A 25,016-nucleotide genomic window follows, 5' to 3' on the forward strand; every position below is an offset into this window, starting at 1 on the left:
CAGCAAGGGCTGCGGCTCCTCCAACACTACCTCCTGGATCCCCGTACCTGCCTCACTCGTAGTCACACCGTCCTGTCCCTGACTATGGGCTACATCTGAATTAATTAACTTCATAGGTGTGACCACCTTCTGATACAGAGTCCAGGTACTTCTCCCCCTCCCTGATGTGTCGCAGTGTCTGAAGCTCAGACTCCAGCTCATCAACATGGAGCTGGAGTTCCTGTAGCAGCAGACACTTGTCACAGATGTAATCACCGTGAGCCTCAATGGGGTCCACCGGCTCCCACATCTCGCAACAGTAACACATCACCTACTCCATTCTATGTAATTAATTAAATTTTTTATTGTTAGTTATGGACACCCTCTGCCCGATTATAGATGCTAGTATCCCCTTTAATTAATTGGATTTAAATTAAATCAATCCCTCTAATTACACCAGTTAAATGGTTTACCAACAGTCATTCTGCACCAGAAAGGCCTTATTAACTACAACCCACAGAGTTAAAGTTTGAGAAGAGCACCTAACACCCCACTTACCCTCGCTCACACTTACCCAAACTCACAGCACTTTCTGCTAACTCGCACTAGCACTGGTCTTTTTATACTGTTTGTTTGTTTACAGCCAAATGAGTCACCCCTGCTGATTGGTTAGAGAACTGGTTTGCACTGCCTGCTGTGCCAATTTACTCCTACTGCAGTGTTACCTTGTGCTCCTATTTTCTATGCAAGAGAGGCGGAGAGGTTCAGAGAGGGAATTCCAGAGCTTAGGGCCAAGGCAACAGAAGATACGGTCACTGATGGTGCAGCGATTATAATCAGGGATGCTCAAGAGGGCAGAATTGGAGGAGTGCAGATGTCTTGGGGGGGGGGGGGTGGGGAAAGGAGGTTGTTTTCTTTGGAACCGAGGAGGCTGAGGGGAGACCTGATTGAGGTGTATAAAATTCTGAGCGGCCTAGATAGGAAGGACCTATTTCCCTTGGCAGAGGGGTCCACAACCAGGGGGCGTAGATTTAAAGAAATTGTTCGGAGCATTAGAGGGGAGTTGAGGAGAACTGTTTTCACCCAGAGGGTGGTGGGGGTCAGGAACTCACTGCCTGACAGGGTGGTAGAGGCAGAAACTCTCATCACATTTTAAAAAGTACTTGGATATGCACTTGAAGTGCCGTAACCTACAAGGCTACGGACCAAGTGCTGGAATGTGGGATTAGTGTGGATAGCACTTAATTGGCCGGCACGGACAAGATGGGCCGAATGGCCTCCTTCTGTGCCATAATTTTTCTGTGATTCTATCGCGGGGGGTGGGTGGTTGTGAGGCTGAAGGGAATAACTAAGATAGGGAGGGGCGAGGCCATGGAGGGATTTGAAAACAAGGATGAGAATTTTGAAATCGAAGCATTGCTTAACCGGGAGCCAATGTAGGTCAGTGAGCACAGGGGTGATGGGTGAACGGGACTTGGGATTGAGTTACGACACGGGTAGTTTTGGATCACCTCAAGTTTACGTGGGGTGGAATGTGGGAGGCGAGCCAGGAGTGTGTTGGAATAGTCGAGTCTCGAGGTAACAAAGGCCCGGGTGAGGGTTTCAGCAGCGGATGAGCTGAGGCAGGGGCGGAGACGGGCGATGTTACCGAGGTGGAAATAGGCGGTCTTAGTTATGCTGCGGATATGTGTTCGGAAGCTCATTTCAGGGTCAAATATGACACCAAGGTTGTGAACAGTGTGGTTCAGCCTCAGAGAGATGTTAGGGAGAGGGATGGAGCCAGTGGCTAGGGAACAGAGTTTGTGGCAGGGACTGAAAACAATTGCTTCAGTCTTCCCAATATTTAATTGGAGAAAATTTCTGCTCACCAAGAACCGGATTAGAGATCGCGGAGGGGTCGTGAGAAGTGGTGGTGAGGTAGAGCTGGGTGTCATCAGCGTACATGTGGAAACTGACGCTGTGTTTTCAGATGATGTCGCCAAGGGGCAGCATTTAGATGAGAAATAGGAGGGGCCCAAGGATAGATCCTTGGGGGACACCAGAGGTAACGATGCGGGAGTGGGAAGAGAAGCCATTGCAGGTGATTCTGTGGTTACGATTAGATAGATAAGAATGGAACCAGGTGAGTGCAGTCTCACCCAGCTGGACGACGGTGGAGAGGTGTTGGGAGAACGACGGAGTGGTCAACCGTGTCAAAGGCTGCAGACAAGTCAGGAAGGACGAGGAGGGATAGTTTACCTTTGTCACAGTCACAAAGGATGTCATTTGATGACACTTGATTTGACTTCAGGGCCAAGTCAGTGAGGTGGATTGGGCTGTTTCTGGCCCGCTGGTTATTGTGGGCACGGCTGGACACCAGTGGGACCGGCACTGCCATGTTTGTTCTTTGATGCAAAATTAGCCAAAAAAGTTCCTACTCCCCCCTTACCCTTTCTACACTCCTTTTACAGGGTTTTAGAAGTGGAGCATTTACAGACAGGAAGCTCAAACCAAACATCACCTCAAGATCTGACAGAGTCGCTCGATTCATCAGGACCTGATTCAGTCACTCCTTGAATCTGCTGGCACCCCCGTGAGTTCACACTGGGGAGAGACCTTTAAAATGTTCTGAAAGAGCTTCAGAATCTACAAATACCTGAAGCGACACCAGTGCCTACACACTGGGGGAAACCCGGGCACCGTGTGTGGAAGGCATTCACTCAGTCATCCGCTCCGATGATACACCAGCAAGATCACACTAGGGAGAGACCTTTAACCCGCTCCGTGTGTGGGAAGTGTTGTGTCCGTGTGTTAATAGGGACACTGAAGGCAGGAGTTGGTTTCACAGGTGTTTACTGAACAAAGTCTGGAGGTGAACTAACTGATACAACACAATATACAGGCTTATATAGCCCGAGTGGCCATTACCGGCATTACAGTACACAGGGGGCTCTTAAAGGCACATACACTACAGGAAGGGATTAATTGCACCCTCCATGCTGCTGAGACACCAGCTTGTCCACACCGATGAGAGACCTTTGACCTGCTCCGTGTTTTTGAAGCGATTCACTCATTCTGCCACCCTCCTGAGACATCAGCTTGTTCACAGTGATGAGAGACCGATTAAATGTTCTGACTGTGGGAAGAGATTTAAAAGGTCCCAGGATCTGAAGAGACACCAGCTGGAGAGAGCAGGAGAGATTCTGTTCATCTGCTCCATGTGTGGGAAGGGATTCACTCGGTCCTCGAATCTGCTGGCACACCAGCGCCTTCACACTGGGGAGAGGCCGCTGAAACATTCCAACTGTGGGAAAAGCTTTCAAATGTCCCAGGAGCTGAAGGGACACCAGCTGGAGAGAGCAGGAAAGAGGCCATTCACCTGCTCCGTGTGTGGGAAGGGATTCACTCAGTCATCCCACCTACTGACACACCAGCGAGTTCACACTGGGGAGAGACCATTCACCTGCTCTGTGTGTGGGAAGGGATACACTCAGTCATCCCACCTGGTGAGACACCAGCGAGTTCACACTGGGGAGAGGCTGTTCACCTGCACTGTGTGTGGGAAGGTATTCACTCAGTCGTCCAACCTACTCGCACACCAGCGAGTTCACACTGGGGAGAGACCGTTCACCTGCTCTGTGTGTGGGAAGGGATTCACTCAGGCATCCCACCTGGTGAGACATCAGCGATATCACACTGGGGAGAGACCATTTAAATGTTCTGACTGTGGGAAGAGCTTTAAAAGCTCTGGGAATCTGAAGGTACACCAGCCAGTTCACACTGGGGAGAGGCCGTTCACCTGCTCTGTGTGTGGGAAGGGATTCACTCAGTTCTCCAACCTGTTGAGACACCAGCGAGTTCACACTGGGGAGAGACCATTTAAATGTTCTGACTGTGGGAAGAGCTTTAAAAGCTCTGGGGATCTGATGGGACACCAGCGAGTTCACACTGGGGAGAGGCCGTTCACCTGCTCTGTGTGTGGGAAGAGATTCACTCGGCCATCCCACCTACTAACACACAAGCAAGTCCACACTGGGGAGAGGCCGTTCACCTGCTCCGTGTGTGAGAAGGGATTCGCTCAGTACTCCAACCTGCTGAGACACCAGCGCGTTCACACGGTTCCAGTCACAGTCATAGAGTCATAATGGCACAGAAGGAGGCCATTTGGCCCATCGAGTCCGTGCCAGCTCTCTGTAGAGCAATCCAGTCAGTCCCATTCCCCCGCTCTATCCCCGTAGCCCTGCAAGTTTATTTCCCTCAAGTGCCTATCCAGTCTCCCCTTGAAAACATTCAGTGTCTCCGCTTCCACCACTTCCGTCGGCAGTGAGTTCCAGGTCCTCACCACTCGCTGCGTAAAAAAGTTTTTCCTCACATCCCCCCTGTATCTCTTGCCCAAAACCTTAAATCTGTGTCCCCTAGTCCTTGTACCATCAACTAGTGGGAACAGCCTTTCCCCGTCTAGCCTATCCAAACCCGTCATAATCTTGTACACCTCTATCAAATCACCCCTCAACCTCCTTTGCTCTAATGAAAACAAATCCAGCTTCTCCAACCTGTCCTTGGAGCTAAGATCCCCCATCCCCAGAACCATTCTGGTAAATCTCCTCTGCACCCTCTCAATGGCTTTCACATCCTTCCTAAAGTGTGGTGACCAGAACTGGACGCAATACTCCAGTTGTGGCCTAACCAGTGCTTTGTAAAGGTTCAGCATAACTTCTCTACTTTTGTACTCAATACCTCTATTTATGAAGCCCAAGATCCTAAATGCTTTGCTAACCACTCTCTCAATATGTCCTGCTACCTTCAGGGACCTACGCACATTAACTCCCAGGTCCCTCTGTTCCTGCACACTCTTTAAAACTGTGCCATTAAGTGTATATAGCCTCTCCCTGTTCCTTCCGCCAAAATGCATCACCTCACACTTCTCTGTATTAAATTCCATCTGCCACTTGTCTGCCCATTCTGCTAGCCTTTCTATGTCCTGTTGCAGTTGATTGGTATCATCCTCACTGTTTGCCACACCCCCAAGTTTGGTGTCATCGGCAAATTTAGAAATTCTACACTGAATTCCAATATCCAGGTCATTTATATATATCAAAAAAATTATATAAGTGTTATTTTGATGATTCCCTTCTTTTGACTGTTCTTGGTGTTACATAGAATGTACAGCACAGAATCAGGACATTCAACCCAACTGGTCCATGCCGGTGTTTATGCCCCACACCCACCCTACTTCAGTTAACTCGATCAACATATCCTCCTATTCCTTACACACTCATGTGGCTTCCCCTTAAATGCATCTGTACTTTTAGCCTCAACTACTCTTTGTGGTGGCGAGTTCCACATTCTCACCACTCTCTGGGTAAACAAGTTTCTCCTGAATTCCCTCCTGGATTTATTGGTGACCATCTTATATTTTATGGATATTAAAACCCCAATAACTGGACTGGATTTTAAGATTCTGTATCAATAAAACAGCTTTGTTTGAAACACCCAGTCTATTGAGGCCTTGATTCTAAGATAAGCCGAGAGCTAATTGATGACTTGTTACAGACATTCCCTGTCCTCTCAATGTCGGTGTCCAGGGGAGAAGCTGATGGGTTTGTGTTACTTTCTTGAAGTGAATTTTTGTGCTCAAGAAGGTGCTGGATGTCACTGTGGGGAAAAGGAACATTTTAACATTCTCAGCACCTGGTGTCAACATCAAATACTCCCAGGGCAGGTACAGCACGGGTTAGATAGAGTAAAGCTCCCTCGACACTGTCCCATCAAACACTCCCAGGGAAGGTACAGCACGGGTTAGATACAGAGTAAAGCTCCCTCTACACTGTCCCATCAAACACTCCCAGGGCAGGTACAGCACAGGTTAGATACAGAGTAAAACTCCTTCTACACTGTCCCATCAAACACTCCCAGGGCAGGTACAGCACGGGTTAGATACAGAGTAAAGCTCCCTCTACACTGACCCATCAAACACTCCCAGGGCAGGTACAGCACGGGTTAGATACAGAGTAAAGCTCCCTCTACACTGTCCCATCAAACACTCCCAGGGCAGGTACAGCATGGGTTAGACACAGAGTAAAGCTCCCTCTACACTGTCCCGTCAAACACTCCCAGGGTAGGTACAGCACGGGTTAGATACAGAGTAAAATTCCCTCTACACTGTCCCATCAAACACTCCCAGGGCAGGTATAGCACGAGGTAAGATATGGAGTAAAACTCCCTCTACACTGTCCCATCAAACATTCTCAGGCCAGGTACAGCACGGGTTAGATACAGAGTAAAACTGCCCCATCAAACACTCCCAGGGCAGGTACGGCACGGGTTAGATAAAGAGTAAAGCTCCCTCCACACTGTCCTATCAAACATTCCCAGTGCAGGTACAGCACGGGTTAGATACAGAGTAAAACTCCCTCTACACTGTCCCGTCAAACACTCCCAGGGCAGGTAAAGCACGGGTTAGATACAGAGTATTAAGAATATTCACTTAATTAAAGGGTAAGTCATGGCAGGACAGCCCGGCCATGTGATATGTTCCTCCTGCGACATGTGGGAACTCAGGGACACTTCCTGTGTCCCTGACAACTACATGTGCAGGAAGTGCATCCAGCTGCAGCTACTGACAGACTGCATTGCGGCACTGGAGCTGCGATTGGATGCATACTGGAGCGTTCATGCTGCTCAGGACGTCGTGAATAGCACGTTTACGGAGTTGGACACACCACAGGTAGAGGTTGGACAGGAAGAAAGGGAACGGGTGACCAACAGGCAGAGTACTAGGCGCAGGCAGGTAGTGCAGGGGTCCCCTGTGGCCATCCCCCTCTCCAACAGATACACCACTTTGAGTACTGTTGGGGGGGATGGCTTATCCGAGGAAGGCAGCTGGCACCTTCCTGGCACCAGGGGTGGCTCTGCTGCACAGAATGGGAGGAAAAAGAGGGGTAGAGCTATAGTAATAGGGGATTCTATTGTAAGGGGAATAGATAGGCGTTTCTGTGGTCACAAACGAGACTCCAGGATGGTGTGTTGCCTCCCTGGTGCAAGGGTCAAGGATGTCTCCGAGCGGCTGCAGAACATCTTGGAAGGGGAGGGTGAACAGCCAGTTGTCGTGGTGCATGTAGGCACCAACGATATAGGTAAGAAGCGGGATGAGGTCCTAAAAGCGGAATATAGGGAGTTAGGAGATAAATTAAAAAACAGGACCTCAAAGGTAGTAATCTCAGGATTGCTACCAGTGCCACATGCTAGTCAGAGTAGAAATAGAAGGATACTTCAGATGAATACTTGGCTAGAGGAATGGTGCCAGGGGGAGGGATTCAAGTTCCTTGGACATTGGAACCGGTTCTGGGGGAGGTGGGACCAGTTCAAACCGGACGGTTTGCACCTGGGCAGGGCTGGGACCGATGTCCTAGGGGGAGTGTTTGCTAGTGCTGTGGGGGAGGGTTTAAACTAAAATGGCAGGGGCTTGGGAACCTGAGCAGGGAGACAGAGGAAAGGGAAACAAGGATAAAAGCAAAAGATAGGAAGGAGAAAAACAAAAGTGGCAGTCAGAGAAATCAACGGTTTAAATCAAATGTGGCCACAGTAAATAATAATTCTAATAGGTCTAAGAGCATTAAAAAAACAAGCCTGAAGGCTTTGTGTCTTAATGCGAGGAGCATTTGTAATAAGGTGGATGAATTGGCTGCGCAAATAGAGGTAAAGGAATATGATTTGGTTGGGATTACGGAAACATGACTCCAGGGTGACCAAGACTGGGAACTCAACATCCAGGGGTATTCGATATTCAGGAAAGACAGGCAAAAAGGAAAGGGAGGTGGGGTAGCATTACTGGGTAAAGAAGGGATTAACACAATTGTAATGAAGGATATTAGCTCTGATAATGTGGAATCTGTACGGGTAGAATTGAGAAATACTAAGGGGAAAAAAACATTAATGGGGGTGGTATATAGACCTCCAAACAGTCAGGCGGAGGTTGGGGATGGCATTAAAAGGGAAATTGAAGAAGCGTGCAATAAGGGCACAGCAGTCATCATAGGTGACTTTAATCTACATATAGATTGGGCCAACCAAATTAGTAACAACACTGTGGAGGAGGAATTCCTGGAGTGTTTACGGGATGGTTTCCTGGACCAATATGTCGAGGAACCAACCAGAGATCAGGCCATCTTAGACTGGGTATTATGTAACGAGGAAGGATTAATTAGCAATCTTGTTGTGCGAGGCCCCTTGGGTCGGAGTGATCATAATATGATTGAATTCTTCATTAAGATGGAGAATGAAGTAGTTGACTCAGAGACTAGGGTCCTCAATTTAAATAAAGGAAACTACGATGGTCTGAGGAGCGAGTTGGGTAGGATTGATTGGGGAATGGCACTCAAAGGGTTGACGGTGGATAGGCAATGGCAAACATTCAAAGACCGAATGGATGAGCTACAGAATTTGTTCATCCCAGTTTGGCATAAAAATAAAACAAAAAAGGTGACTCAACCGTGGCTAACAAGGGAAATTAGGGATAGCATAAGATCCAAGGAGAGGACATATAAATTGGCCAGAAAAAGCAATAATCCTGAGGATTGGGAGCAGTTTAGGATTCAACAAAGGAGGACAAAGGGATTAATTAAGAAAGGGAAAATAGAATATGAGAGTAAGCTGGCAGGGAACATAAAAACTGACTGTAAAAGCTTTTATAGATATGTGTGAAGAGAAAAAGATTGGTGAAGTCAAGTGTAGGTCCCTTACAGTCAGAATCAGGGGAATTTATAATGGGGAACAAAGAAATGTCAGACCAACTAAATACATATTTTGGTTCTGTCTTCACAAAGCAGGACCCAAATAACCTCCCAGAGATGCCGGGGAACATCGGGTCTGATGAAAGGGTGGAACTGAAAGAAATCAGTATTTGTAGGGAAATGGTGTTAGGAAAATTGATGGGACTGAAGGCCGATAAATCCCCAGGGCCTGATAATCTACATCCCAGGGTACTTAAGGAAGTGGCCCTAGAAATAGTAGATGCATTGCTGGTCGTCTTCCAGAATTCGATAGACTCTGGAACAGTACCCATGGATTGGAGAGTAGCTAATGTTACCCCACTATTCAAAAAAGGTGGTAGAGAAAAAGCGGGGAATTATAGACCGGTAAGCCTGACATCGGTCGTGGGGAAAATGCTAGAGTCCATTATACAAGATGTAATAGCAGAGCACTTGGAAAGCAGTGACAGGATCGGACAAAGTCAACATGGATTTACAAAAGTCAAATCATGCTTGACTAATCTACTGGAATTTTTTGAGGATGTAACTGGTAAAATAGATAAGGGAGAACCAGTGAGTGTGGTGTATTTGGACTTTCAGAAGGCTTTCGATAAGGTCCTGCATAAGAGATTAGCATGCAAAACTAAGGCACATGGGATTGGGGGCAAGGTATTGACTTGGATAGAGAACTGGTTGGCGGACAGAAAGGAAAGAGTTGGAATAAACGGGTCGTTTTCCGAGTGGCAGGTAGTGACTAGTGGATCGGTCCTAGGACCCCAGCTGTTCACAATATATATTAATGATCTGGACGAGGGAATTGGATGTAATATCTCCAAATTTGCAGACGACACAAAGCTGGGTGGGAGGGTATGCTGTGAGGAGGATGTCTTGAAACTCCAGTACGATTTGGACAGGTTATGTGATTGGGCAGAAACATGGCAAATACACTATAATGTGGATAAATGTGAGGTTATCCACTTTGGTGGCGAAAACAGGAAGGCAGATTATTATATGAATGGCAATAGATTGGGAGAAGGGGAAGTGCAAAGAGACCTGGGTGTTCTTGTGCACCAGTCGATGAAGGTAAGCATGCAGGTGCAGCAGGCGGTTAAGAAGGCAAATGGTATGTTGGCCTTCGTAGCAAGAGGGTTCGAGTACAGGAACAAGGATGTCTTGCTACAGTTGTACAGGGCCTTGGTGAAACCGCACCTTGAGTATTGTGTACAGTTTTGGTTGCCTTACCTGAGGAAGGATGTTCTTGCCATGGAAGGAGTGCAGCGAAGATTCACCAGGTTGATAGCTGGGATGGCAGGAATGACGTATGAGGAGAGATTGTGTCGATTGGGCTTATACTCACTGGAGTTTAGAAGATTGAGAGGCGAGCGCATCGAAACCTATAAAATTCTGTCAGGCCTGGACAGACGAGATGCAGGAAGGATGTTTCTGATGTCCGGGGAGTCCAGAACCAGGGGTCATAGTCTAAGGATAAGGGGTAAGCCATTTAGGACTGAATTGAGGAGGAATTTCTTCACCCAGAGAGTGGTGAACCTGTGGAATTCTTCCACAGAGGGCGGTGGAGGCCAGTTCATTAAATATATTCAAGGAAGAGTTGGATATATTTCTTAAGGCTAAAGGGATCAAGAGATATGGGGAGAAGGCAGGGACAGGGTACTGAATTTGGATGATCAGCCATGATCTCATTGAATGGCGGAGCAGGCTCAAAGGGCCGAATGGCCTACTTCTGCTCCTATCTTCAATGTTTCTATGAGTAAAGCTCCCTCTACACTGTCCCATCAAACACTCTCAGGCCAGGTACAGCACGGGTTAGATACAGAAAAGATCTACAATAATGGTTCCAGGGATGAGGGACTTCAGTTACGTGGATAGGCTGGAGAAGCTGGGGTTGTTCTCCTTACAGCAGAGAAAGTTGAGAGTAGGTTTGATAGAGGGATTCAAAATTATGAGGGGTGTACACAGAGTAGATAGAAAGAAACTGTTCCCATTGGCAGAAGGGTAGAGAACCAGAGGACTCACATTTAAGGTGATTGGCAGAAGAACCAAAGGCGACATGAGGAAAATCTTTTTTAAGCAGCGAATGGTTAGGATCTGGAATGCACTGCCTGAGAGGGTGATGGAGGCAGATTCTATCCTGGCTTCCAAAAGGGGAATTGGATAAGTACCTAAATGAAAAGAAATTTGCAGGGCTACGGGGAAAGTGCGGGGAGTGGGAGCAGCTGAAGTGCTCTTGCAGAGAGACGGCACGGGCTCGGTGATCCGAATGTCTTCCTTCATATTGTAACCATTGTATCATTTTATACTGTCCCATTAAACACTCCTGGGGCAGCTACAGCTCAGGTTAGATACAGAGTAAAGCTCCCTCTACACTGTCCCATCAAACACTCCCAGGGCAGGTACAGCACGGGTTAGATACAGAGTAAAGCTCCCTCGACACTGTCCCATCAAACACTCCCAGGGCAGGTACAGCACGGGTTAGATACAGAGTAAAGGTCCCTCTACACTGTCCCATCAAACACTCCCAGGGTAGGTACAGCACGGGTTAGATACAGAGTAAAGCTCCCTCTACACTGTCCCATCAAACACTCCCAGGGCAGGTACAGCATAGGTTAGATACAGAGTAAAGCTCCCTCGACACTGTCCCATCAAACACTCCCAGGGCAGGTTCAGCATGGGTTAGATACAGAGTAAAGCTCCCTCTACACTGTCCCATCAAACACTCCCAAGGCAGGTACAGCACGGGTTAGATACAGAGTAAAGCTCCCTCTACACTGTCCCATCAAACACTCCCAGGGCAGGTACAGCACAGGTTAGATACAGAGTAAAGCTCCCTCTACACTGTCCCATCAAACACTCCCAGGGCAGGTACAGCACGGGTTAGATACAGCATGTCAGGCGGCAGCACTCTCCCCTCTGAGTCAGAAGGTTGTGGGTTGAAGTCCCACTCCAGAGACTCGAGTCTAAAACTCTGTGCTGCCACTCCAGTGCAGTGCTGAGGGAGTAAAGCCTAGTGCAGAGTAAAGTTCCCTCTGCACTGCTCCACTAACAGGCCTGAGCCCCAAACTCAGAAGAGCGCCCTCTGCTGCATTCCACTTGTCTCAGCAGCGGGAGAAGCGAGCGGCGGAAGTCCCGCCCCTCGGACACCCCGATTGGTTGGAGGACCCGCCGCCATCTCAGTCCTCCGAGCTCCGCCCGCTCTCTCCCTATTGGTCGGAGCTCCTGTCAGTCACCGCCGTGGAGTTGATGACGTGGCCCAGTCAGGCTCCCTGCAGAAGACAAGGGGCTGCGGCTGCTCAATCCGCTCCGCGCCGGGAGGGCGCTGGGACGGTGCGGTTTGTATTTTCTTTTTATTTATCTCCCCGCCCGCGCTTCTCTCCGCTATATATAAAAAAACCCTGATAAAACTCACTTTCCGCCGGTGATCCGGACTCTCGCGGTTGCCCGGGCCTTCCCCAGAATGCGAGGCACTGCGCAGGCGCGGTAGCGGCTCAACTTCGGGAGCGGGGCCCGGCGGCGCATGCGGAGTAGGGGGAGGATGATTGACAGGGGCCCAGGGGGTGTGCTGAGCATGCGCAGTGCGGGCCGGGCGCCTGTGGAGCAGGAGAGGGCGGGGCCATGGGGCGCATGCGCGGGTTCAGCTGCAGCTTTAGAGTCACAAAGGGACCGAGTGTCTTCAAATCTCTCCCCTCCTCCTCTAATTTCCTGTAAAACCAGTTTATAAAAGTCATCACTGAAAGTACATAGAAACATAGAAGATAGGCTGATCATAAAAAAAGCAGTTTGTTTTTAAATTGATGAAACAGAAACAAGAAACCCTGGGGAGCAAATGTGAGTAAAAATATTTTTTCTCCCTGAATTAATTTTTTTAATATTAATTTTCTGCGTTTTTAATGATTAATTTCAAGCACTTTAAGGGAAATATGGGAGTGGTGGGGGTTCTCTTAAAGGGACAGGCGCTCTTTCTATGAGATTTTCATTAAAGGGACCGCGTCCCCGTGGATGACCGGTTTTAAAGGGACTGCGTCTCCCTTTTTATAATGTATATGTAAGAGACTGACATTTAAAGTAGGGCTAATCCCCTGCTCCCCTGAGTGCTTGGTGAGAAATCAGGTGCTCTTTGCTCTCGCCCCCTCCCAATTTTCTGCCAAGGGACAGAAAGCAGAGAGTAGTGGTGAACGGTTTCTTTTCAGACTGGAGGGAGGTAAACAGTGATGTTCCCCAGGGGTTGGTATTAGGACCAATGTTCCCTCTTTTTTAGATGCGTGGCCCCTTTAATGGGCTGCATGGCCCATTCAAATTTCCGCGCATGCGCGTTTATTCCATTTATACGGCGGTGAGCCGGCTGCGCGGGACCTCCAGACCGCTGCGTGGCCGCGCAACTTAACGTGAACATTGATTCAGACCACTGCTTTATTGATAATATATTAATGACCTGGACTTGGGGATCCAGGGCAAAATTTCAAAATTTGCAGATGACACGATACTCGGAAATGTAGCAAACAATGAGGATAGTAACAGACTTCAGGAGGATGTAGCCAGACTGGTGAAATGGGCAGAAACGTGGCAGATTAAATTTAATGTAGAGAAGTGTGAAGTGATACATTTTGGTAGGAAGAATGAGGAGAGGCAATATAAACTAAATGGTCCAGTTTTAAAGAGGGTGCAGGAACAGAGAGGCCTCGGGGTGTATGTACACAAATCTTAGAAGGTGGCAGGACAAGTTGAGAAGGCTGTTAAAAAAGCATACAGGATCCTTGACTTTATTAATAGAGGAATAGAGTACAAAAGCAAGCAGGTTATGCTAAGCCTTTATAAAACACTGGCTAGGCTTCCGCTGGGCACCACACTTTAGGAAGGATGTCAAGGCCTTAGAGAGGGTGCAGAAGAAATTTACGAGAATGGGACCAGGGATGAGGAACTTGAGTTACGTGGAGAGACGGGAGAAGCTGTGGTTGTTCTCCTTAAGCAAAGAAGATTAAGAGGAGATTCGATAGAGTTGTTCAAAATCAGGAGGATGGATTTTGAGAGAGTAAATAAGGAGAAACCGTTTCCAATGGCTGAAGGGACAGAAACCAGATTTAAGGCGATTGGCAAAAGAACCAGAGGTGACATGAGGAAACAGATTTTTACACCAAGTTGTTGTGACCTGGAATGCGCTGCCTGAAAGGGCGGTGGAAGCAGATTCAATATTATAATTCAAAAGAGATTGAGGTAAATACTTGAAGGGAAAACATTTAAAAGGCTTTGGGGAAAGAGCAGGGGGAGTGGGATTAATTGGATCGCTCTTTCAAAGAGCCGGCACAGGCACGATGGGCCGAATGGCCTCCTTCTGTGCTGTATCATTCTATGATGCTATTCTACACAGACACACACACATACAGTCAGGCAGACACACAGATACTCACTAAAATACAGTCAGACACACACACATACAGTCAGACAGACACACAGACACAGATACTCACTAAAAGTCAGACACACTCACATTTTTTCTGCATGAACTTTTATTATTAATTTCAAAGACTTTATGAAAAGGGCGGGAGTGGTGGGCGGAGGGCTCTTAAAGGGACAGGGACTCTCCTTTTCAATGTGATTTTCATTAAAGGGACCGAGTCCCTCCTTGCCTGTGGAGGACCAATTTTAAAAGGACAGCGTCTCGAAATCAGGTGCTGTCTGCGTGTGAACCACCTCCTCCCAATTTCCTGCCAAGCGATCCCTGTGGGCACCACTCCACTCTAGGAGTGGCTCCTAGAATCATACAGCACAGAAGGAGGCCATTCAGCCCATCGTGCCTGTGCCGGCTCTTTGAAAGAGCTCTCCATTTAGTCCCACTCCCCTGCTCTTTCCCCATAGCCCTGAAAATTTTTCCCCTTCAAGTATTTATCCAATTCCCCAGTGAACGTTATTATTGACTCTGCTTCCACCGCCCTTTCAGGCAGCGCATTCCAGATCACAACAACTCGCTGCGTCAATAAAATTCTCCTCACCTCGCCTCTGGTTCTTTTGTCAATGACCTTATATCTGTGTCCTCTGGTTACCGACCCTCCTGCCACTGGAAACAGTTTCTCCTTATAAGCTACAGCTATACAAAGCCCTGGTTAGACCCCAGAGAGTCATAACGGCACAGAAGGAGGCCATTCGGCCCATCGAGTCCGTGCCGGCTCTCTGTATACAATCCAGTCAGTCCCATTCCCCCGCTCTATCCCCGCAGCCCTGCAAGTTTATTTCCCTCAAGTGCCTATCCAGTCTCCCCTTGAAAACACTGAGTGTCTCCGCTTCCACCACTTCCGTCGGCAGCGAGTTCCAGGTCCTCACCACTCGCTGCGTAAAAAAGTTTTTCCTCACATCCCCCCTGTATCTCTTGCCCAAAACCTTAAATCTGTGTCCCCTAGTCCTTGTACCATCAACTAGTGGGAACAGCCTTTCCCCGTCTAGCCTATCCAAACCCGTCATAATCTTGTACACCTCGATCAAATCACCCCTCAACCTCCTTTGCTCTAATGAAAACAAATCCAGCTTCTCCAACCTGTCCTTGTAGCTAAGATCCCCCATCCCCAGAACCATTCTGGTAAATCTCCTCTGCACCCTCTCAAGGGCCTTCACATCCTTCCTAAAGTGTGGTGACCAGAACTGGATGCAATACTCCAGTTGTGGCCTAACCAGCGCTTTATAAAGGTTCAGCATAACTTCTCTACTTTTGTACTCAGTACCTCTATTTATGAAGCCCAAGATCCCATATGCTTTGTTAACCACTCTCTCAATATGTCCCACCACCTTCAGGGACCTACGCACATTAACTCCCAGGAACTCCCTGGAGCACTGTGTCCAATTCTGGGCACCGCACCTCAGAAAGGATATACTGGCCTTGGAAGGAGTGCAGCACAGATTGACCAGAATGTTACCCGGGCTCCAAGGGTTAGATTATGAGGGAGAGATTGCATAAACTAGGCATGTGTTCCCTGGAATCTAGAAGGTTAAGGAGTGATTGAGGATTTTAGGATTTTGAAAGGAATTGGTAGAGTAGATAGAGAGAAACTTTTTCCGCCAGTGGGGCAGTCGAGGACAAGGGGACATCACCTTTAAATCAGAGCCAGGCCATTCAGGAGAGAAGTTGGGAAACACTTCTTCACACAAAGGGTGGTAGAAGTGTGGAACCCTCTCCCACAGAAAGCAGTCGATGCCAGCTCAATTAATCATTTTAAATCCCAGAGCGATAGATTTTTGTTAGACAAGGGAGCAAAGGGATATGGAGCCAAGGCAGGTGGGTGGAGTTAAGACACAGATCGGCCATGATCTCATTGAATGGTGGAACAGACTGGAGGGGCTGAATGGCCTCCTCCTGTTCCCATGCTCCTATTTACTCTATCAAAACCCTTCCTGTTTTGAACACCTCTATTAAATCTCCGCTGCACCGTCTCTGCTCCAAGGAGAACAATCCCAGCTTCTCCAGTCTCTCCACATAACTGAAATCCTCTGTGTATTTGTCGTGGTGCAGCAGGCTATAGCAAACAGCTTTCTTAAGAACATAAGAAATAGGAGCAGGAGCAGGCCATTCGGCCCTTCGAGCCTGCTCCGCCATTCAATAAGATCATGGCTGATCTTCTACCTCATCACCACCTTCCCGCCCGATCCCCATATCCCTCGATTCCCCATGAGTCCAAAAATCTATCGATCTCAGCCTTGATTATACTCAATGACTGAGCCTCCACAGCCCTCTGGGGCAGAGAATTCCAAAGATTCACCACCCTCTGAGTGAAGAAATTTCTCCTCATCTCAGTCCTAAATGGTCGACCCCTTATTCTGAGACTGTGACCCCTGGTTCTAGACTCCCCAGCCAGGGGAAACAGTCTCCCGGCATCTACCCTGTCAAACCCTGTAAGAATTGTAGATGTTTCAGTGACATCACCTCTCATTCTTCAAAATTCATGGGAATATAGGCCCAGTCTACTCAATCTCTCCTCACAGGACAATCCCCCCCATCCCAGGAATCAGTCTGGTGAACATTTGTTGCTCTCCCTCTAAGGCAAGTATATCCGTCCTTAGGTAAGGAGACCAAAACTGTACACAATACCCCACAAGGGTGTGTGCTGAGCCCCCTCCTCTACTCCCTCTTCACCCACGACTGTGTGGCTGTTCATGGTTCCAACACCATCATCAAGTTTGCGGATGACACCACGGTAGTAGGCCAGATCACCAACAACGATGAGTCAGCCTACAGGGAGGAGGTCCAGCATCTCGTGAAGTGGTGCGCCGATAACAACCTGGCCCTTAACATCAAGAAAACCAAAGAAATCATCGTGGACTTCAGGAAGTCTAAAGGCGGAAGTCACACCCCCATCCACATTCATGGGGCTGTGGTGGAAAGGGTGGACAGCTTTAAATTTCTCGGAGTCCACATCACGGAAGACCTCTCCTGGTCCCTCAATACCTCCTCTCTGGTGAAGAAGGCCCAGCAGCGCCTATATTTCCTAAGGAGGCTGAAGGGATGTAACCTGTCACCCCTGATCCTCTCTAACTTTTACCGCTGCACAATTGAGAGCATCCTGACGAACTGTATCACAGTATGGTATGGCAGCTGTCGCTACTATGACCGGAAAGCCCTGCAGCGGGTAGTCAAAACTGCCCAACGCATTACCGGCACCCGGCTACCGACCATAGAGCACATATACCAGAAACGCTGTTTACGGAGGTCACAGACCATCATCAAAGACCCTACCCACCCCAGCCACAGTCTGTTCGCCCTCCTGCCATCTGGGAGACGCTACAGATGCATTCGCACCCGTATCACCAGATTTAGGAACAGCTTCTTTCCCAGGGCTGTCATCCTACTGAACTCCACAAATAAACTCTAAAGCCTGCACATCTGCCAATGCACTTTATTATGGTTATGTTTATGTTAATGTATTACAAGCCAAATGTATGTTGAATGTTTAAATGTCTTAATCTAAATGTACACTCTCGGGAGCCGCAAGCCTACATTTCGTTGTACTGCACTTGTGCATTAACAATGACAATAAAGTTGATTATGATTATTATTATTATTAGGTGTGGTCTCACCAAGGCTCTGTATATTTGCAGTAAGACTTCTTTACTCTTATACGCCAATCATAAGAACATAAGAAGTAGGAGCAGGAGTAGGCCATACGGCCCCTCGGGCCTGCTCCGCCATTCAATAGGATCATGGCTGATCCGAATCTAGACTCACGTCCAGTTTCCTGCCCTCTCCCCGTAACCCCTAATTCCCTTATCAGTTAGGAAACTGTCTATCTCCATTTTAAATTTATTTAATGTTGCAGCTTCCACAGCTATCTGGGGTAGCAAATTCCATAGATTTACTACCCTCTGAGTGAAGAAGTTTCTCCTCATCTCAGTTTTGAAAGGGCAGCCCCTTATTCTAAGATTATGCCCCCTAGTTCTACTCTCACCCATCAGTGGAAACATCCTCCCCGCATCCACCCGATCAAGCCCCCTCACAATCTTATATGTTTCGATAAGATCGCCTCTCATTCTTCTGAACTCCAATGAGTAGAGTCCCAACCTACTCAAACTTTCCTCATACGTCAGCCCCCTCATCTCCGGAATCGACCGAGTGAACCTTCTCTGAACCACCTCGAGAGCAAGTATATCTTTTCTTAAATATGGAAACCAAAACTGCACGCAGTATTCCAGGTGTGGCCTCACCAATACCCTGTATAACTGCAGCAAGACTTCCCTGTTTTTATACTCCATCCCCCTTGCAATAAAAGCCAAGATTCCATTGGCTTTCCTGATCACCTGCTGCACCTGCATACTAACTTTTTGTGTTTCGTGCACCAGGACCCCCAGATCCCTTTGTACTGTAGCACTTTGCAGTTTCTCTCCATTTAGATAATAACTTGCTCTTTGATTTTTTTCTGCCAAAGTGCATAACCTCACACTTTCCAACATTATATTGCATCTGCCAAATCTCTGCCCACTCACTTAGCCTGTCTATGTCCTTTTGCAGGTTTTTTATCTCATCCTCATTGCTTTCCCTCCCATCTTTGTATTGTCGGCAAACTTGGATATGTTGCACTCGGTCCCTTCCTCCAAATCGTTAATATAGATTGTAAAGAGTTGGGGTCCCAGCACTGACCCCTGCGGAACACCACTAGTTACTGATTGCCAGCCCGAGAATGAACCATTTATCTCAACTCTTTGTTTTCTGTTAGATAGCCAATCTTCCACCTATGCCAGTATATTACCCCCAATCCCGTGATTTCTTATCTTGATCAGTAATCTTTTGTGTGGAACCTTGTCAAATGCCTTTTGGAAGTCCAAATACACCACATCCACTGGTTCCCCTTTATCCACCCTGTATGTTACATCCTCAAAGAATTCGAGCAAATTTGTCAAACATGACTTCCCCTTCATAAAACCATGCTGACTCTGTCCTATTAAATTATGTTTATCCAAATGCTCTGTTACTGTTTCCTTAATAATGGACTCCAACATTTTGCCAACCACAGATGTTAGGCGAACTGGTCTATAGTTTCCAGCTTTTTGTCTACTTCCCTTCTTAAATAAGGGTGTTACATTTGCAGTTTTCCAATCTGCCGGGACCTTTCCTGAGTCCAGGGAGTTCTGGAAAATAATCACCAATGCATCCACAATCCCTACCGCCACTTCTCTCAAGACCCTAGGATGTAGGCCATCAGGTCCGGGGGATTTATCCGCCTTAAGTCCCTACAATCCTTTTGTAATAAAGACTAACGTACCATTTGCTTTCCTAATTGCTTGCTGCACCAACATGTTAAGATGAGAAATGATAAAGGCAAGAAGTCACTTGTGGGAGTGGTGTACAGGCCCCCTAACAGTAATCACACGGTAGGATGGAGTATAAAGGAAGAAATAATGGGAGCTTGTCAGAAAGGTATGGCAATAATCATGGGGGATTTTAATCTACATATAAACGGGAAAAATCAGATGGGCAAAGGTAACCTAGATGAGGAGTTCATAGAATGTTTCTTAGAACAGCACGTTCTGGAACCAACCAGAGAGCAGGCTATACTAGACCTGGAATTGTGCAGTGAGATAGGATTAATGAATGACCTCATAGTGAAGGCACCCCTAGGTAGCAGCGATCATAATATGATTGAATTTTACATTCAGTTTGAGGGAGAGAAGAATGGGTCCAAGACTAGTATTTTAAACTTAAATAAGGGCAATTATGAGGGCATGAAAGCAGAGCTAGCTAAAGTGAACTGGCAAATTAGGTTAAGGGATAGGTCAATAGAGTTGCAGTGGCAGACATTTAAGGGGATATTTCAGAATACACAGAATAGATACATTCCAACGAGAAAGAAAATTTCCAAGGGGAGGACCCACCATCCGTGGTTAACTAAAAAAGTTAATGATAGTATCAAACTTAAAGAAAAAGCATACAATTGTGCAAAGATGGCTGGCAGGTCAGAAGATTGGACAGAATATAAAAAACAGCAAAGAATGACTAAAAGATTAATAAGGAGAAAAAAATGAGAGTACCAGAGAAAGCTAGCTAGAAATATAAACACAGTTAATAAGAGTTTCTATTAAAAAAGAAAAGAGTTAACAAAGTGAGCGTTGGTCCTATAGAAAGTGAGTCTGGGGAATTAATAATGGAAAATAAGGAGATGGCAGTTGAATTGAACAGGTATTTTGCATCGGTCTTCACTATAGAGGATTCAAGTAACATCCCAGAAATAGCTGTAAATCAGGAAATGGAAGGGAGGGAGGAACTCAAGAAAATTACAATCACCAGGGAAGTGGTACTGAGCAAATTGTTGGAGCTGTGGGCTGACAAGTCCCCGGGTCCTGATGGACTTCATCCTAGGGTCTTAAAAGAAGTGGCTAGTGAGATAGTTGATGCGTTGGTTTTAATTTTCCAAAATTCCCTAGATTCAGGGAAGGTTCCATTAGATTGGAAAATAGCGAATGTAACTCCTTTATTCAAAAAGGGAGGGAGACAGAAAGCAGGAAACTACAGGCCAGTTAGCTTAACATCTGTCACAGGGAAGATGTTAGAAGCTATTATTAAAAACATTATAGCAGGGCACTTGGAAAAGTTCAAGGTAATCAGGCAGAGTCAACATGGTTTTGTGAAAGGGAAATCATGTTTAACCAATTTATTGGAGTTCTTTGAGGAAGTAACATGTGCTGTGGATAAAGGGGAACTGGTGGATGTACTGTACTTAGATTTCCAGAAGACATTTGATAAGGTGCCACATCAAAGGTTATTGCGGAAAATAAAAGCTCATGGTGTAGGGAGTAACATGTTGGCATGGCTAGAAGGTTGGCTAGCTAATAGGAAACAGAGAGTAGGCATAAACGGGTCATTTTCTGGTTGACAAGATGTAACGAGTGGTGTGCCACAGGGATCAGTGCTGGGACCTCAACTTTTGACAATTTATATAAATGACTTGGATGAAGGGACCGAAGGCATGGTTGCTAAATTTGCTGATGACACAAAGATAGGTAGGAAAGTAAATTGTGAGGAGGACATAAGGAGGTTACAAAGGGATATAGATCAGTTAAGTGAGTGGGCAAAGATCTGGCAAATGGAGTATAACGTGTGAAAATGTGAAGTTGTCCATTTTGGCAGGAAGAATAAAAAAGAAGCATATTATCTAAATGGTGAGAGATTGCAGAGCTCTGAGATGCAGAGGGATCTGGGTGTCCTAATGCATGAATCGCAAAAGGTTAGTATTCAGGTACAAGAAGTAATCAGGAAAGCTAATAGAATGTTATTGTTTATTGCGAGGGAAACTGAATACAAAAGTAGGGAGGTTATGCTTCAGTTATACAGGGCATTGGTGAGACCACATCTGGAGCACTGTGTACAGTATTGGTCTCCTTATTTAAGGAAGGATGTAAATGCGTTGGAAGCAGTTCAGAGAAGGTTTACTAGACTAATACCTGGAATGGGCGGGTTGTCTTATGAGGAAAGGTTGGACAGGCTAGGCTTGTATCCGCTGGAGTTTAGAAGAGTAAGAGGTGAGTTGATTGAAACATATAAGATCCTGAGGGGTCTGGACAGGGTGGATGTGGAGAGGATGTTTCCTCTTGTGGGAGAATCTAGAACTAGGGGTCACTGTTTAAAAATAAGGGGTCGCCCATTTAAGACAGAGATGAGGAGAAATGTTTTCTTACAGACGGTCGTGAGTCTTTGAAACTCTCTTCCTCAGAGGGCGGTGGAAGCAGAGTCTTTGAATATTTTTAAGGCAGAGGTAGATAGATTCTTGATAAGCAAGGGGGTGAAAGGTTATCGGGGGTAGGTGGGAATGTGGAGTAATCAGATCAGCCATGATCTTATTGAATGGCGAGCAGGCTCGAGGGGCCGAGTGGCCTACTCCTGCTCCTAATTTGTATGTTCGTATGTAACCTGTGCAGCAGCTGGGGCCTGAAAATCAGCTTCACTGCCCCTGGGCTCGGAAAGGGGGACATGAGGCAACATTCTCCCTCTTACCCCTTTCTACACTCCTTTTACAGGGTTTTAGAAGTGGAGCATTTACAGACAGGAAGCTCAGACCGAACATCACGTCAAGAACAGACAGAGTCGCTCGATTCATCAGGACCTGACTCAGTTGGTCCTCCAATCTGCTGGCACACCAGCGAGTTCACACTAATGAGAGACCTTTTAAATGTTCTGAGTGTGGGAAGAGCTTCAAAATCTACAAGTACCTGAAGCAACTCCAGTGGCTACACACTGGGGAGAGCCCGTTCACCGGCCCCGTGTTCCAGAAGGGATTCACTCAGTCATCCGCTCCGATGATACACCAGCAAGATCACACTAGGGAGAGACCTTTTAACCCACTCCGTGTGTGGGAAGTGATTCATTGCACCCTCTGTGCTGCTGAGACACCAGCTTGTCCACACCAATGAGAGACCGTTGACCTGCTCTGTGTTTTTGAAGCGATTCTCTCATTCTGCCACCCTCCTGAGACACCAGCTTGTTCACATTAAATGTTCTGACTGCGGGAAGAGATTTAAAAGGTCCCAGGATCTGAAGAGACACCAGCTGGAGAGAGCAGGAGAGATTCTGTTCACCTGCTCAGTGTGTGGGAAGAGATTCACTCGGTCCTCAAATCTGCTGGCACACAAGCGAGTTCACACTGGGGAGAGGCCGGTGAAACATTCTGACTGGGAAAAGCTTTCAAATGTCCCAGGAGCTGAAGAGACACCAGCTGGAGACAACAGGAAAGAGACCGTTCACCTGTTCCCTGTCTGGGAAGGGATTCACTCAGCCATCAAACCTGTTGCGACACCAGCAATATCACACTGATGAGAGACCATTTAAATGTTCTGACTGTGGGAAGAGCTTTAAAACCTCTGGGGATCTGAAGAAACACCAGTTGGTCCACGCTGATGAGAGACCATTTAAATGCTCTGACTGTGGGATGAGCTTTAAAAGCTCCGGGCATCTGAATGGACACCAGCGTGTTCACACTGGGGCGAGGCCATTCACCTGCTCCATGTGTGGGAAGGGATTCACTCAGTCATCCCACCTGCTGCAACACCAGCGAGTTCACACCGATGAGAAACCATTTAAATGTTCTGACTGTGGGAAGTGGTTTAAAAGCTCCAGCAATTTGACTACACACCAGCGAGTTCACACTGATGAGAGACCATTTAAATGCTCTGACTGTGGTAAGAGCTTTAAAAGCTCCGGGCATCTGAATGGACACCAGCGTGTTCACACTGGGGAGAGGCCATTCACCTGCTCCGTGTGTGGGAAGGGATTCACTCGGTCATCCCACCTGCTGGAACACCAGCGAGTTCACACTGATGAGAGACCATTTAAATGCTCTGTCTGTGGTAAGAGCTTTAAAAGCACCGGGGAGCTGAAGATACACCAGCGAGTTCACACTGGGGAGAGACCATTTAAATGTTCTGACTGTTGTAAGAGCTTTAAAAGCACCGGGGAGCTGAAGATACACCAGCGAGTTCACACTGATGAGAGACCATTTAAATGCTCTGACTGTGGTAAGAGCTTTAAAAGCACCGGGGAGCTGAAGATACACCAGCGAGTTCACACTGATGAGAGACCATTTAAATGCTCTGACTGTGGTAAGAGGTTTAAAAGCACCGGGCATCTGAATGGACACCAGTGTGTTCACACCGGGGAGAGGCCATTCACCTGCTCCGTGTGTGGGAAGGGATTCACTCAGTCATCCCCCCTGCTGGCACACCAGCGAGTTCACACTGATGAGAGACCGTTTAAATGTTCTGACTGTGGGAAAAGGTTTAAAAGGTCCGGAGATCTGAAGGAACACCAGCGTACTCACACTGGGGAGAAGCTGTTCACCTGCTCCGTGTGCGGGAAGGGATTCACTCAGTCATCCAACATGCTGACACACCAGCGAGTTCACACTGATGAGAGACCATTTAAATGCTCTGACTGTGCGAAGAGCTTTAACAGCTCCGGGGAGCTGAAGAGACACCAGCGAGGTCACACTGTTCTGTAGCACAGGGCCCTGCTGACAGCTGGGGTGACATGAACGTGGAATGGATGAATGTTTTATAAATTTTTCTGCTGTTTAATCTTTCAATCTGTTGTGCTGATGATTCCCTTCGATTGACTGTTGATGGTGTTACATAGAATGTACAGCACAGAAACAGGCCATTCGGCCCAACTGGTCCATACCAGTGTTTATGCTCCACACCCACCCTACTTCAATTAACCCGATCAACATCTCCTCCCATTCCTTTCTCCCTCATGTGGCTTCCTCATAAATGCATCTGTGCTGTTCACCTCAACTACTCCCTGTGGTAGCGAGTTCCCCATTCTCACCATTCTCTGGGTAAAGACATTTCTCCTGAATTCATTACTGGATTTATTAGTGACTATTTTAAGTTTGTGGCCTCATAAATATGATGAGATTCTGTTAAGCTGACCAGTATGTTGTTGTACTTTGTCTTTTTCTGATGAATTAAACATTACTGAGCCCTTGTACGCGTGTTATGGGATGAAGTTTTTTTTAATTCGTTCATGGGATGTGGGCGTCGCTGGCAAGGCCAGCATTTATTGCCCATCCCTAATTGCCCTTGAGAAGGTGGTGGTGAGCCGCCTTCTTGAACCGCTGCAGTCCGTGTGGTGAAGGTACTCTCACAGTGCTGTCAGGGAGGGAGTTCCAGGACTTTGACCCAGCGCCGATGAAGGAATGGCAATATACTTCCAAGTTAGAATGGTGTTTGACTTGGAGTTGGTGGTCATAGAGTTATACAGCACAGAAAGAGGCCCTTCGGCCCATCGTGTCTACACCGGCCATCAAGCCCTGTCTATTCTAATCCCATTTT

At 47.2% G+C, this 25,016-nt stretch overlaps 1 protein-coding gene and 1 pseudogene across 1 annotated transcript in view; one reads left to right on the forward strand and one right to left on the reverse strand.

Moving 5' to 3' along the window:
- Positions 1 to 25,016, reverse strand: part of LOC147084064 (uncharacterized) — a 256,376-nt gene that overhangs the window by 182,391 nt on the left and 48,969 nt on the right. The gene's annotated exons all lie outside the window — the stretch shown is intronic.
- LOC147084066 (uncharacterized) lies at positions 2,447 to 23,637 on the forward strand (annotated as a pseudogene).

The sequence above is a fragment of the Somniosus microcephalus genome, unplaced genomic scaffold (assembly GCF_052327205.1).
Source record: "Somniosus microcephalus isolate GS21.2 unplaced genomic scaffold, FLI_Smic_1.0 scaffold2, whole genome shotgun sequence".
Classification (NCBI taxonomy): Eukaryota; Metazoa; Chordata; class Chondrichthyes; order Squaliformes; family Somniosidae; genus Somniosus; species Somniosus microcephalus.